Raw genomic sequence first — 13,412 nt, 5'->3', positions numbered from 1 at the left:
TTAAGAGGCATTACCTACTTAATTGAAGCTTTGCACCTGTATTAGCTTTCTGTTGCTGTTTGACAAATTACTGCAAACATAGAGGCTTAAAACATATTTATTATCTCAAAGTGTGGGTCAGGAGTATGGGCAAAGCTTACCTGGGTCTCCTCAGTGTCTCACAAAGCAGCAATCACGGTGTCACCCAGGACTGAGTTCTCATCTGCAGGCTTTATTGGGGAAGGATTTCCTACCACAGTCCCTCAGGTTGTTGTCAGAAGCATTCCTTGTGGCCATAGGTTTCATTGCAGCTTGCTTATTAAAACTCAGCAACAGAGAGAAAGAGATACTGCAAGCAAAACAGAGTCCTAAATAATGCAACGTAACCAGACTGACATCTCGGCACCTTTGCCATATAATAGAACATAATCACAGGAGTGACATCCTATCAATTGTGGCATATTGTTTGTCAGATACAATTCACAGGAGCCACCCACACTCACAAAGCAGGGCTTATACAAAGGCATGAACATCAGGAGGTGGGGATCAGGGGCTACCTTAGAAGCTATTCACAACACTATTCAAGGAGTTCACAGATTGATAACTTCAGATACTGAGTCTTCTCTAAACTTCTTTGAGCAAAAAGAAATTGTGAAGGTCACCATTTTTAATTTTTATAGAGAGAAATGTTAAGATTAACGACCTTTGAAATTAAAGAAACTGGCCAAGATTGTATAACTAGCCAATAAGCTGAGTAGGAAACTGTATCCAGGTCTATTATTGACTGCCCAACTTTGTCCCGCAAGTACATGAAATGATAGAAGATTTTAAAAGAATATTAAAGAGTGAACCAGTTACTTGCTTCCAAATTCTGCTCAGGGAATCTGAATGTATTTAAGTGAATTCAGTGATTGACATGCTGGACTTTATCACTTCTATGTGGGTGCATCTTTGTAAGCAGACAACAGGAATTCCACAGAAAAACAAAACAAAACTTTCATAATCAAAACTACAAAGCACAAAAGGAAATGATCAACCATGAGCAAATGTCAGGTGATTCCACAAATAGCAGAATTATTAGAACTTGAGAAAATAAAACAGTTTGAAAGAATATAAAAAATGTATATCTTAGGAATAAAGGATAAGTCTCACAACTTGATAAAGAATATCTACAAAAAACCTACAGCTGATATCATAATGTGAGAAACTGGATGCCTTTTCTCTAAGATCAGTTACAAACTAAGGATGTCCTCTCACCAGTTCTATTTACCACTGTACTGAAAGTCCTATTTAGTTCACGAAGACAAGGAAAGGAAATAAAAAGTATACAAATTAGGAAGGAAGACATGAAACTGACTTTGTTTTCAGATGGTATGGTTGTCAATGTGGAAAATCCCCTCAAATCAACAACAACAAACATTCTGGAACTAATAAGTGAGTATAGCAAGGTCACTGGACAAAAATAACTATACAAAAGTCAACTGATTTCCTATATACCAGAAATGAACAACTGGGATTTGAAATTCAACAATCGATACCATTTACAATAGTACCAGAAAAAAAAAAAAAAGAAACACTTAGGTATAAACCTGACAAAATATGTACAGAATATATGTGGAAAACTCTCTGATGAAAGAAATCCAAGAAAATCTAGATAGATATTCTGTATTCATGGATTGGAAGACTCAGTAGTGTTAAGATATTAATTCTTCCTAACTTAATCTATAGATTCATTGAAATTCCAATCAATATTTTTCAATCATTGAGAAACTAATTCTAAAATTTACATGGAAAAGTAGAAGACCTAGAATAGCTAATGTAATACTGAAGAAGAAGTATAAGAAGGAAGAGGAGGAGAAGAAGAGAGTTGGAGGAATAACAATACCTAATTTCTAGATTTCCTATAAATCTACAATAATTAAGACAGCAAGGTTTTGGCAAAAGAATAGACATATAGATCAATGAAACAGATTTGAGCACCCAGAAATAGACCTGCACAAATATAGTCACTGATCTTTGACAAAGAAGTAAATGCAGTTAAATGGAGAAAGGACAGTATTTTCAAAAATGGTTCTTGAACAATTGGACATCCATATGCAAGACTTTACACATTTCATGAAATTAACTCAAAATGAATCATAGACCTAGATGTAGAACATAAAAGTATAAAAGTTCTGGACAATAACAAAGGAAAACATCTAGATGTCCTTGGGTTTCATGATAAATTTTTTAGATACACCAAAAGGATGATTTGTGAAAGAAAATGTTGATACATTGAACTTTATTAAAATTAAAAACTTCTACTTTGGGAAAGATACTGTTAAGAGAATCAAAAGAAAAACCAGAGACTGGGAGAAAATATTTGAAAACACATATTTGAAAAGAACTTGCATCCAAAATATAAAAAGAACTTTTAAAATTCAAAAATAAGAATACAAACAACCCAATTAAAGCATGTTCAAAAGATGTGAACACATCTCCGAAGATAATATGTAGGTGGCAAATAAGTGCATTAAAAGAGTTCAATATCATTTGTCACTTGGGGTTTACAAATTAAATCCCAAGTAGTAACAAGATGCTACTAGATGGCTATTAGGATGACTAAGATCCAGATAACTGGGGCTTCCCTGGTGGCACAATGGTTGAGAGTCTGCCTGCCGATGCAGGGGACACGGGTTCGTGCCCCGGTCCAGGAAGATCCCACATGCCGCGGAGCAACTAAGCCCGTGAGCCATGGCCGCTGAGCCTGCGCGTCCTGAGCCTGTGCTCCACAATGGGAGAGGCCACAACAGTGAGAGGCCCACGTACTGCAAAAAAAAAAAAAAAAAAAAAAAAAAAAAAAGATCCAGATAACTAACAATACAAATTGCTGGCAAGGATGTGGAGTAACAGGAATGCTCCTTCATTGGTGATGGGAATGCAAACTAGTACAGCCCTTTGGAAGACAGTTTAGCAGTTTTTTACAAAGCTAAACATAATCTTACCATATGATCTAGCAATTGCACCTCTAGGTACAGGCATACCTTGTTTAATTGTGCTTTATTTTATTATGCTTCACAGATATTGCATTTTTTTTTTTTTTTTTTACAAATTGAAGCATCATTTTTTTTTTTTTTTTACAAATTGAAGGCAACCCCACATTAAGCAAGCAATATCAGCACCATTTTTCCAACTGTATTTGCTCACTCTGGGTCTGTGTGTCACATTTTGATAATTCTTTCAATATTTCAAACTTTTTCATTATTATTATATTTGTTATGGTAATCTGTGATCAGTGATCTTTGATATTCCTATTGTAGTTGTTTTGAGGCACCACAAACTGTGCCCATATAAGACGGCAAACTTAATTGATAAATGTTATGTGTGTTCTGACTGCTCCACCAACCAAGTGTTCCCCCATCTCTCCCCCTCTCTGAGACACAACAATATTGAAATTAGGCCAGTTAATAACTCTACAATGGCTTCTAAGTGTTCAAGCAAAAAGAAGTCACATATCTTTCACTTTAAATCAAAAGCTAGAAATGATAAAGCTTAGTGAGTAGGGCATGCTGAAAGTTGAGATAGGTCAAAAGTTAGGTCTCTTGTGTCAAATAGTTAGCCAAGTTGTGAATGCAAACGAAAAAATCTTGAAGGAAGTTAAAAGTGCTACTGCAGGGAACACACGGATAAGAAAGTGAAACGGCCTTATTGCTGATATGGAGAAAGTTTGAGGGGTCTGGATAGAAGATCAAACAGCCACAGCATTCCTTTAAGCCAAAGCCTAATCCAGAGAAAAGCCCTAACTCTCTTCAATTCTATAGAGGCTGACTGAGGTGAGAAAGTTATAGAAGAAGAGTTTGAAGCTAACAGAGGTTGGTTCATGAGGTTTAAGGAAAGAAGCCGTCACTGTAACATCAAAGTGCAAGGTGAAATAGCAAGTGCTGATATAGAAGCTGCAGCGAGTTATTCAGAAAATCTAGCTGAGATGGTTAATGAAGGTGATTACACTAACCAGCAGATTTTCCATGTAGACGAACAGTCTTCTATTGGAAGAAGATGCCATCTAGGACTTTCATAGCTAGAGAGGAGAAGTCAATGCCTGGCTTCAAATCTTCAAAGGACAGGGCTGACTCTCTTGTTAGGGGTTAATGCAGCTACTGACTTTAAGTTGAAGTCAAAGCTCATTCACCATTCTGAAAATCCTAGAGCCCTTCAGAATTATGTTAAACTACTCTGCCTGTTCTCTATCAATGGAACAACAAAGCTTGCATGACAGCACATCTGTTTACAACATGGTTTACTTAATATTTTAAACTCACTGTTAAGACCTACTGCCCAGAAAAAAAATATTCCTTTCAAAATATTACTGCTTATTGACAATGTGCCTCATCACCTAAGAGCCCTGATGGAGATGTATGATGAGATTCATGCTGTTTTCATGCCTGCTAACACAACGTCATAGATCAAGGAGTAATTTTGACTTCTAAGTCTTATCATTTAAGAAATTCATTTTGTAAGGCTGTAGCTGCCATAAATAGTTATTCCTCTAATGGACCTGGGCAAAGTAAACTCAGGAAAAGAGCCCTCATTCTAGATGCCATTAAGAACATTTGTGATTCATGGGAAGAGGTCAAAATATGAACATTAACAGGAGTTTGGAAGAAGTTAATTCCAACCCCTGTGGGTGACTTTGAGGGGCTCAAAACTTCTGTGGAGGAGATAACTGCAGATGTGGTGGAAATAGCAAGAAAACCAGAAGTAGAAGTGGAGCCTGAAGATGTGACTGAACTGCTGAAATCTTGTGATAAAATTTTAATTGATGAGGAGTTGCTTCTTATGGGTGAGCAAAGAAAATAGTTTCTTGAGATGGAATCTACTCCTGGTCATGATGCTGTGAAGACTGTTGAAATGATCACAAAGGATTTAGAATATTTCATAAACTTATTTGCTAAAGCAGCAACAGGGTTTGAGAGGATTGACCCCAATTTTAAAAGAAGTTCTACTGTGGGTAAAATGTTATCAAACAGCATTGCATGTTATAGAGAAATCACTCATGAAAGGAAGAGTCAATCTATGTGGCAAACTTTTTTTTGGTCTTATTTTTAAAAATTTCCACAGCCACCCCTACCTTCAGCAATCACCACCCTCACCAGTCATCAGCCATCAACATCAAGGCAAGATGCTCCACCAGCAAAAACATTACAACTCACTGAAGGCACAGATGATGTTTAGCATTATTTAGCAATAAAGTATTTTTAAGTTCAGGTGTGTACATTGGTGGGGTTTTTTTTAGACGATGTTATTGCACACAATAGACTACAGTATGTTGTAAATATAACTTTTATATGCACTGGGAAACCAAAAAATCATGTAACTCTATTTATTGAGATATTCACTTTATTGCGGTAGTCTGGAACTGAACCTTCAATATCTCCCAGGTATGCCTGTATTTACCTGATTGATTTGAAAACTTATGTCTACACAAAAAACCACACACAAATATTTGTAGCAACTTTATTCTCAATCACAAAAAAATTGGAAGGAACTAAAATGTCCTTTAATAGGTTAATGGATAAACAAACAATGGAATGTTATTCAACTATTTTAAAAATGAGCTCTTAAGCCAAGAAAAGACTTGATGAACCTTAAATGCATGTTGATAAGTGGAAGAAGCTAGTCTGAAAGGGCTACGTACTGTATGGTTCTACTTATATGACATTCTGGAAGAGACAATACTATAGCAATAGTAAAGAGATCAGCGGTTCGCAGGGGTTTGCGGCTGGTGGGGGTGGTGCGTGTACTTGGAGAAGGTTGAATCAATGGAGCACTCATGAGTTTGTGTGTGTGTGTGTGTGTGTGTGTGTGTGTGTGTGTGTGTGTGAAGAGGTAGAGGTTTATTGAAATACAAACATTCGAGAACATGTAAGGTAGAAACTGACCACAACACGTACAGACACTTGCTGCAAGAGGACTTCTGGTGTATTTACCCACTGCCTAGGCTACTCATGTGCTATCACATTTTTTCCTGGTTAAATTCAAGTAAGATGGGGAGGGGGAGGGGACAGAGCGGCCCTGGTCAATGGCTGCCATGTGACCTCAGGGCTGCACCATCAGGTGAGCTCCTCTTGTCCCAGGGCCCCATTCTGGGGGCACCTGCTGGCGCTCCCACCCTTGGGCTTTCAGGCTGAGACCCTGCTGTTGCTCTTGAGGGCAGCGAGGGCTTGCTGGCACTCATGAGTTTTATAATGTTCTCTTAGCCTAGGCGGGCTACTGAAATAAAATACCACAGACTGTGTGGCTGAAACAACAGATATTTATTTTCTCTTAGTTCTGGAGGCTGACTTCCCAGCAGAACCTTGGGGGTAGGGAAGCTATCTGAGGACAAAGAAACCATCTGCGACCCAAGGAGACAGCTCTAACCAAAAACTGAACCCTCCCAGAACTTGATCTTGGACTGGATCTGGAACCAGCATCCAGAATAATGAGAAAACAAATTTTTGTCATATAAGCTATCCAGTCTGTGGAATTTTGTTATGGCAGCCTGAGCTGACTAAGACAAGAGTGGCAAACTACTCTGTATGATATTGTACCAGTAATTGTGGATATATGACACTATGTGCTTGTCAATATCCACAGAACTTTCAGCACAAAGAATGACTCAATACATGCAAATTAATAAAAACCAACTTAGGAGTTTGGGGGATCCCAGAATAGAATGCAGAATGTGACAAGACAATCTAACTGTATTAATAATGTATGCAACAACCTACTTAAGAAAGTGGAAGGAAAAGAAGCTGACCTAAGTAACTTTGGAAACGACTTAAGTCTGTAAAATTAAAGGCAAAAAAATGATACATGAACATTTGTACTCTAATTGAAACAGTTGTTTCCCATGGGGGTACCAGTTAAATATGCTGATACAGGCTTCCCTGGTGGCGCAGAAGTTGAGAGTCCACCTGCTGATGCAGGGGACGCAGGTTCGTGCCCCAGTCCAGGAGGATCCCACATGCTGCGGAGCGGCTGGGCCCGTGAGCCGTGGCTGCTGAGCCTGTGCGTCCGGAGCCTGTACGCCACAACGGGAGAGGCCACAACAGTGAGGGGCCCGCGTACAGAAAAAAAAAAAAAAAAAAAAAAAAAAATTCTGATACTGGTATACATGTATATTGGAATTAAACTATTAATAAATAAATGGTTGGTTATGGGAACCAGGTTTTTCACTGTTACAGTGAGAGTTTACAGATAAGCAGTGGAGGAGGTTAGAATGATCCATATGGAAAAGGATTAGAGCTGGAGACATCAGAATTTAGTCACTATAATATTAATATAGATACAGATGATTACATAGAGAAATACTTATAGATATGTTATATACATGGGTTAATATACACACATGTATTAACTTGCTCTGTCAGCTGAGAGGGCCTAGAAGCAATATCCTGATAGCAGTGTGCACACCTAGCACTAAGATCTTGGTTTCTAATACCATTCTCCAATAAAAGAAACCAGCATTCTTTGTAGAAAAGACTGATTCTAGGACAGGGACAGAAAATGTACAAGAAGAGCCTGGAGTGTTTTATAGTGTTAGAAAGTAAGAAAGTATTTAAAAAACAAAAGGAAAAAACCTCACAATGATGGGGATATATTGAAGGGACACAGAAGTCAATTGAATGAGCTTTCAATGGCCAAATATGGAACAGTGTGAGCAACAAAATAAATAAAGAGTATTAGATTATAGCCCAAAATATAAAATAAAATTTCCTTGCATGAGTCCATCCACCTTAATATAAATAGATGACTGAATAAATAACAAGTTGGGTGAAGAGACAAATCTCCTGTGCAGAAGGATTCCAGGTAATTTATGTAGTTACTCTACCCTCAAGGAGGTGGAGCAGAAGTCCCCATTCCTTAAACAAGGTGACTTCCTTCCAAGGAGTACAAGGTAGAAAGGGGAGAAAAAAAGTAACTCTACAGGGGCTTCCCTTCCCTGGTGGTGCAGTGGTTGGGAGTCCGCCTGCCGATGCAGGGGGCATGGGTTCGTGCCCCAGTCTGGGGCACAAAAAAAAAGAATTTAGCAGAATTGATAAAAACCCAAGAATGGCTTAATCAGGGCAAATAAAAATAAATCCACACACACATTATAGTAGAACCATGGAACACTTAAGCCAATGAGAAAAATCTTAAAAGCAACCAAAGAGAAAAGAGAAATCACAAGGAACAATAAATGTTGACAGAATCAAGTTTCTACATCTGTAACAGAGAGGAGACCTACTAAATTCCTCATGCAAAGAATGCCACTTTGTGATACCTTCTGTGTGATTTCCTACTAGCCTTTCCTAGGGGCAGAATTTAACTTACCATTGGTGGTGCACACGCTTTTCCTTCTTTCTTATATTTCTGCAGTTACTAGGTAAGTAAAATATTTATTAAAGGGACAAGGATTTGAATATATGTATGTAAAAGAATACATATATTCAATCTTTACTTGTTTCTACAATCATCCAAGTCAACAAATAATTTTTGAGCTAATTCTAATTAATGGGAACTCTTAGAAAGTCAAAACAACTAAATCCCTTATCTCAAAAGGTAGAGTTCTGTCAGAAGACACATATTGATATTATAGCATGATAAATTCTTTTTTTTGTTTGTTTTTGTGGTACACGGGCCTCTCACTGTTGTGGCGCAGGCTCGGGACGCGCAGGCTCGGGCTCGGGACATGCAGGCTCGGGACGCGCAGGCTCAGCGGCCATGGCTTACGGGCCCAGCTGCTCCCCGGCCTGTGGGATCTTCCCGGACCGAGGCATGAACCCGTGTCCCCTGCATCGGCAGGCAGACTCTCAACCACTGCGCCACCAGGGAAGTCCCCACTTCACTTTTTTTTTTTTTTTTTGCGGTACGCGGGCCTCTCACTGCTGTGGCCTCTCCCGTTGCGGAGCACAGGCTCCGGACACGCAGGCTCAGGGCCATGGCTCACGGGCCTAGCCGCTCCGCGGCATGTGGGATCTTCCGGGACCAGGGCACAAACCCGTGTCCCCTGCATCAGCAGACGGACTCTCAACCACTGCGCCACCAGAGAAGCCCCCTTCTTTTTTTTTTAAATTATTTTTTTATTTTTTTGACAGCACCGTGCCGCATGCGGGATCTTAGTTTCCCAACCAGGGATCGAACCTTTGGACCCTGCAGTGGAACTACGAAGTCCTAACCACTGGACTGCCAGGGAATTCCCCATGATAAATTCTAAGGTAAAGATATGTAACGTAATTTAAGAACTTATACAAGGACCACTTAGACTGGAGTTAGAAATGTGATCATTATTTTTCATAAACCCTTCGTGGGAGGAGTGCAAAGAACTTCACCTGGTTATAACATTAAAGCAGACATATGACAAAGGAAATTACAAAGTTTTTAATCTAAGCAAATCACTTGGATTTGAAGCAAGCTTTCCTTTTCCTCACAGCTGTGCCAATTTGGTGATTATGACTTGAGAGCCTTCTGGTCAGGTCACAAATTCATTATTGATGAAAGTGTGTGCTCAGACTGAAGAGCAGAGCAGGTGGAATGGTACCCACTTTCCTTCCCAACGGCCAAAGAAGAGTGTCTTCCATTCTCACCACACTCGTTTCCTACCTGAATCTCCAAATACCAATGAACCAGTTAAACCAGAGAGAAAATGAGAAGAGGAAGAGTGTTCGCACTGTTTGGTGAGTGAAATTCTGTAATTGTCTTGTCCTCAAATGCCCAGAATTAAGTAACTATGTCGATATATCTTCAAATCTAATTGACTAAACAATGCAGTTTACTATTATAACATTGCTTCAATATAGTAATTCTACCATTCTTGACCATCAATAACTAAGTGGATTTTTAAACTATTTTTAAATATAAAAAAATAACGAAACCATAGAAGATGATCATGGGTATGAGTCTAATCCTAGCTAGCTGCACTTGAAGGCACGGTTGTCATTTCCTCTCCACAGTGTGTGACACTTTTATTTAGTTTTAAAACTGTAGACAGAGCCACTGATTAAAAACAGGATGTGGGTAAACAGTTATGCATAGGACTTGCAGGACTAGACATGAGCTAAGATAGTGGTTCTGAAACAGCATCTTCAGACCAGTGCTGGCTTGCTGTGTAAGAATCACCTGAGAAACTTGTTAGGATGCAGATTCCCAGGCACCAGATCCCAGAGAGTCTGTCAAATAGGTCTGGGCGAGGTCCAGGAATCTTCCTTTTAAATGAGTTCCCCAAGAGATTCTCATACAGATAGCCAAGGAACCACACTTTGAGAAACACAAGAAGCTTACAATTTCTCTGCCAGCTCTGGTCGTGTTAAAGGGCTAGATTGAGTGATAAAGAGAGAAGTTTAAGAAAAAAATTATGAGAAATCTAAAAAACATTAAAAGTGTCTTTAGAAAAAAGCTACCTCCTAGGAATTTCCTGTTTAATTTCCCATCAGGGCTGTGTGAAATCTTTACCCTTTCCAGCCTCTATTACCCCTCATTTTCAGTGAGTGACACTAACCCTTACTCCACTGCAGTGGAAGTCTTCTGAAAGGAGTTTCCTTAATTCCCTTCCCCCATTGACTTCTGTCTCTCTTTCCCTTTGCCCCTGTTTCAGAGATAAGGTACTGACTGAAGTGAATTCATGTTTTTCCCTTCCCTCACATCTTTTTTACTTACCCACGGATTTCTTCCATTAGGCCTATAAATGTTTTCTATTTTTCCTTATTCTGAATTTAACCAGTTAGACCTGCTTTTCCAGCATGAAGTAAAAAGAAGATCACATCTCTTCAATATTTAATTTCATGAGTCCACGACCTGCTCAGCTTTGCAGGAGGAGATTTTCATTCATGGATCCTGTTCTGCCTTCTTTCCTAAATTCCCTGAGAATCGAGGGTCCTTACTTGGTGGTGCTTCCAAACTTCCTGAAAAGAGAAATGGGGAATTTGAAATGCCACTAGTGGGCCCAGGTTCAGTTACTGTTCTTCTACTGTTACAAAATGTTGTTACCGAAATATTGCCCTGTAGAGTTCAAGGCACTGACACCATTCCTTCTCCTGAGCCTTCAAGATCTTGGTATTTCTTGGAAAGAAGCCAGTCTAGGTCATCTGGTATTTAATGCAGCCAAAAGAATGTGAGCTCCCAAGATGGCAGTTCTTTTAGCTTTCTTTCATGTGCTCCATCTTTTGTCTTCAAGACCCCTTTTGTAATGGGATGGCTGAATTGGAAGGAGCTGTGTTCTAATTTTCAAAATGGAGCAACCCGTCTGCATGCCTAGCAAGGTTCAGATATTGAGCAAAGCCCACCAGTTGAGACTGATCCTTCCCTTGTGGTGAAATCTCTGTGAGCTTTTCCTGTTAGTGGACCGCATTAAAGACAATCTCAATTTATCAGAGGTCTTAAGTAGCTAATTTTAGAGTCTAGAGAGAGGAACCAGTATTTCTTTTCTGGCTTCTTGAGTCTCCTCCAATGGTGTCCAACTTTGCATACCAAGGACAGCCATTGTTTGCTGATGAAAGGTCCTGTTTTATCTTTACACCTGGGACGGTAGGTTACTACTTGTGTTACAACTAGCTAATTAAAGAGCCATTCTAGTGATTCTTCCCTTATTAACAAAATCATACTTCAAGATAACTTGCTGTCTCCACTTCCAGGCTTAGAGAAATTTGTCATAATTTTATATGCCTTAAATATATGTGTGTATATATGTGATACATGTGTGTGTGTGTATATATATATATATACATATATATATATATACACACATGCATATGTATACATCTGTATATATGCATCTTGACTGATTTCTTCTTGCATCTGTTGCTGTATCTTTTTCCTTCTGTTAACAACTAATCTTGGAAAAGTGTCATTGACAGCCTTCTAAAGAACAGTGTTATGTTTTTTTTAAAATTAAACTTTATTTTCCTCAACCTCTTTGTAACATTTGATATCTGTGATCACACTCTTTCCTTTATGAAATACTCTGATCCTGCCTTCTTGATTATTCCTTTTCTGATTCCTCTTTCAGCCACTTAAACGGAGCCATTCCTTAGGTTCTCTCTTCTCTATACTCTTTTCCTTGGGGTTCTCATCTTCTGTTACAACTTCAAATATCACTGCTGTATACCTCAGCCATGTTCCCAGACCAGAATTCCTTGCTCTTAGTCTAACCCTCTGACCTTATCTTTCCCTGTCTCTCCTACATATCCTGTATTTTAATTGTATTGAATGAACAAACTTTTCTGCCTCTATGACTACAGAGACTGGAGAGAATGCATAAATGAGTGGTGTGGGCCAGGTAAAGACAAATCATTTTGTAACAGACACTCAGCCTCAGTGTCAGGACAACAGGGAAAGGTGGGCAGTCAGGAGGTTATGGCCAGGAAGCCAGCTGCTACTCAGCTCCAGTGAATTGTTTTTCAGGTTTTGTTTCCTTCCGTCCCTCCTTCTTTCCTTCCTTCCCTCCTTCCTTCCTTCCTTCCTCCCTCCCTCACTTCCTTTTCTTTCTTTCTTTTGAAAGATTGTATTTAAATACTCAAGAGACTTAAAATCTGTCACAGAATTTGCAGGCCAGTAATAATGAGTTCCTTCCCTTTTTCTGTCATCGGAGTTGGCACATGAACCAACTCCAGGTAGAAAGATACATTGAACTTAGAAGTGATATATAGCCAGGCCAATACTAAGTTGACGTTCACTGCTTTTAGCAAAATCTTTGGATTTTAATACATGATCATGTTTGCAGTATCTATGCTAATTTTACAATTCGAGATTGTAAATCCACAAGCTTTACTTTTGTGCAATTGGAGGTTTTTGATTGTTGCTATTTTAAGGGGAAGAATTTCACATTCAAAATGGTCCAGAAGACATTTATTGATGTTTTTGCCTTAAAAACAAAAAACTTAAAAATGTTGTGTATGCATCACTAAACATGGAACAGACAAAAATTTGGCAGTCATTTTAAACTGGTAAGAACAGATACTACACTTGATCTTAGCCTAAAGGCCAAGAAGCGATGGCAGTCATTTTAGAAAGGCAACAAAAATATGTGTGCCCTTTGGGTTTATTTTGGAAACAAAAAAGAATTTGAAAATGTCAGGTTTACAAGAGCAGAATCCCCTTGCGTGGTGCCACAACAGGGAACGTGCTTAGCAGGAATCAATTATGGATCATTGACAGTACTCAAATGAGAATGTTCATGAGCATAGTTGCCTGGCAGTGACAAAACAATTTTTGTGCTGTTATTAAATCAAATTAAAAATGTTCACAGTTAACTCCTCTTCACTTCCTCAGAGGTATTTTTGTCAAAACTTTGGTGAGTTTTCTTATAGGCCTTTGTCTGGACATTGATATATTAAATTGTGGTTTAAAAAAAATATATATATATATATATATATATATAATTTATATATTAAATTGTACTTTTTAATATCTAAAGAGCCAAAAACGTTTAATATACT

The 13,412-nt window shown here is 38.7% G+C and overlaps 1 pseudogene; it reads right to left on the bottom strand.

Annotated features, from left to right (window-relative positions):
• Positions 1 to 12,759: 12,759 nt before the first annotated feature.
• On the bottom strand, positions 12,760 to 12,969 carry LOC132495519 (U2 spliceosomal RNA; annotated as a pseudogene).
• Positions 12,970 to 13,412: the final 443 nt, after the last annotated feature.

The sequence above is a fragment of the Mesoplodon densirostris genome, chromosome 8 (assembly GCF_025265405.1).
Source record: "Mesoplodon densirostris isolate mMesDen1 chromosome 8, mMesDen1 primary haplotype, whole genome shotgun sequence".
Classification (NCBI taxonomy): domain Eukaryota; kingdom Metazoa; phylum Chordata; class Mammalia; order Artiodactyla; family Ziphiidae; genus Mesoplodon; species Mesoplodon densirostris.
The sequence above is the reverse complement of the archived record's forward strand: the minus strand, read 5'-3'. Positions and strand labels throughout refer to the sequence as shown.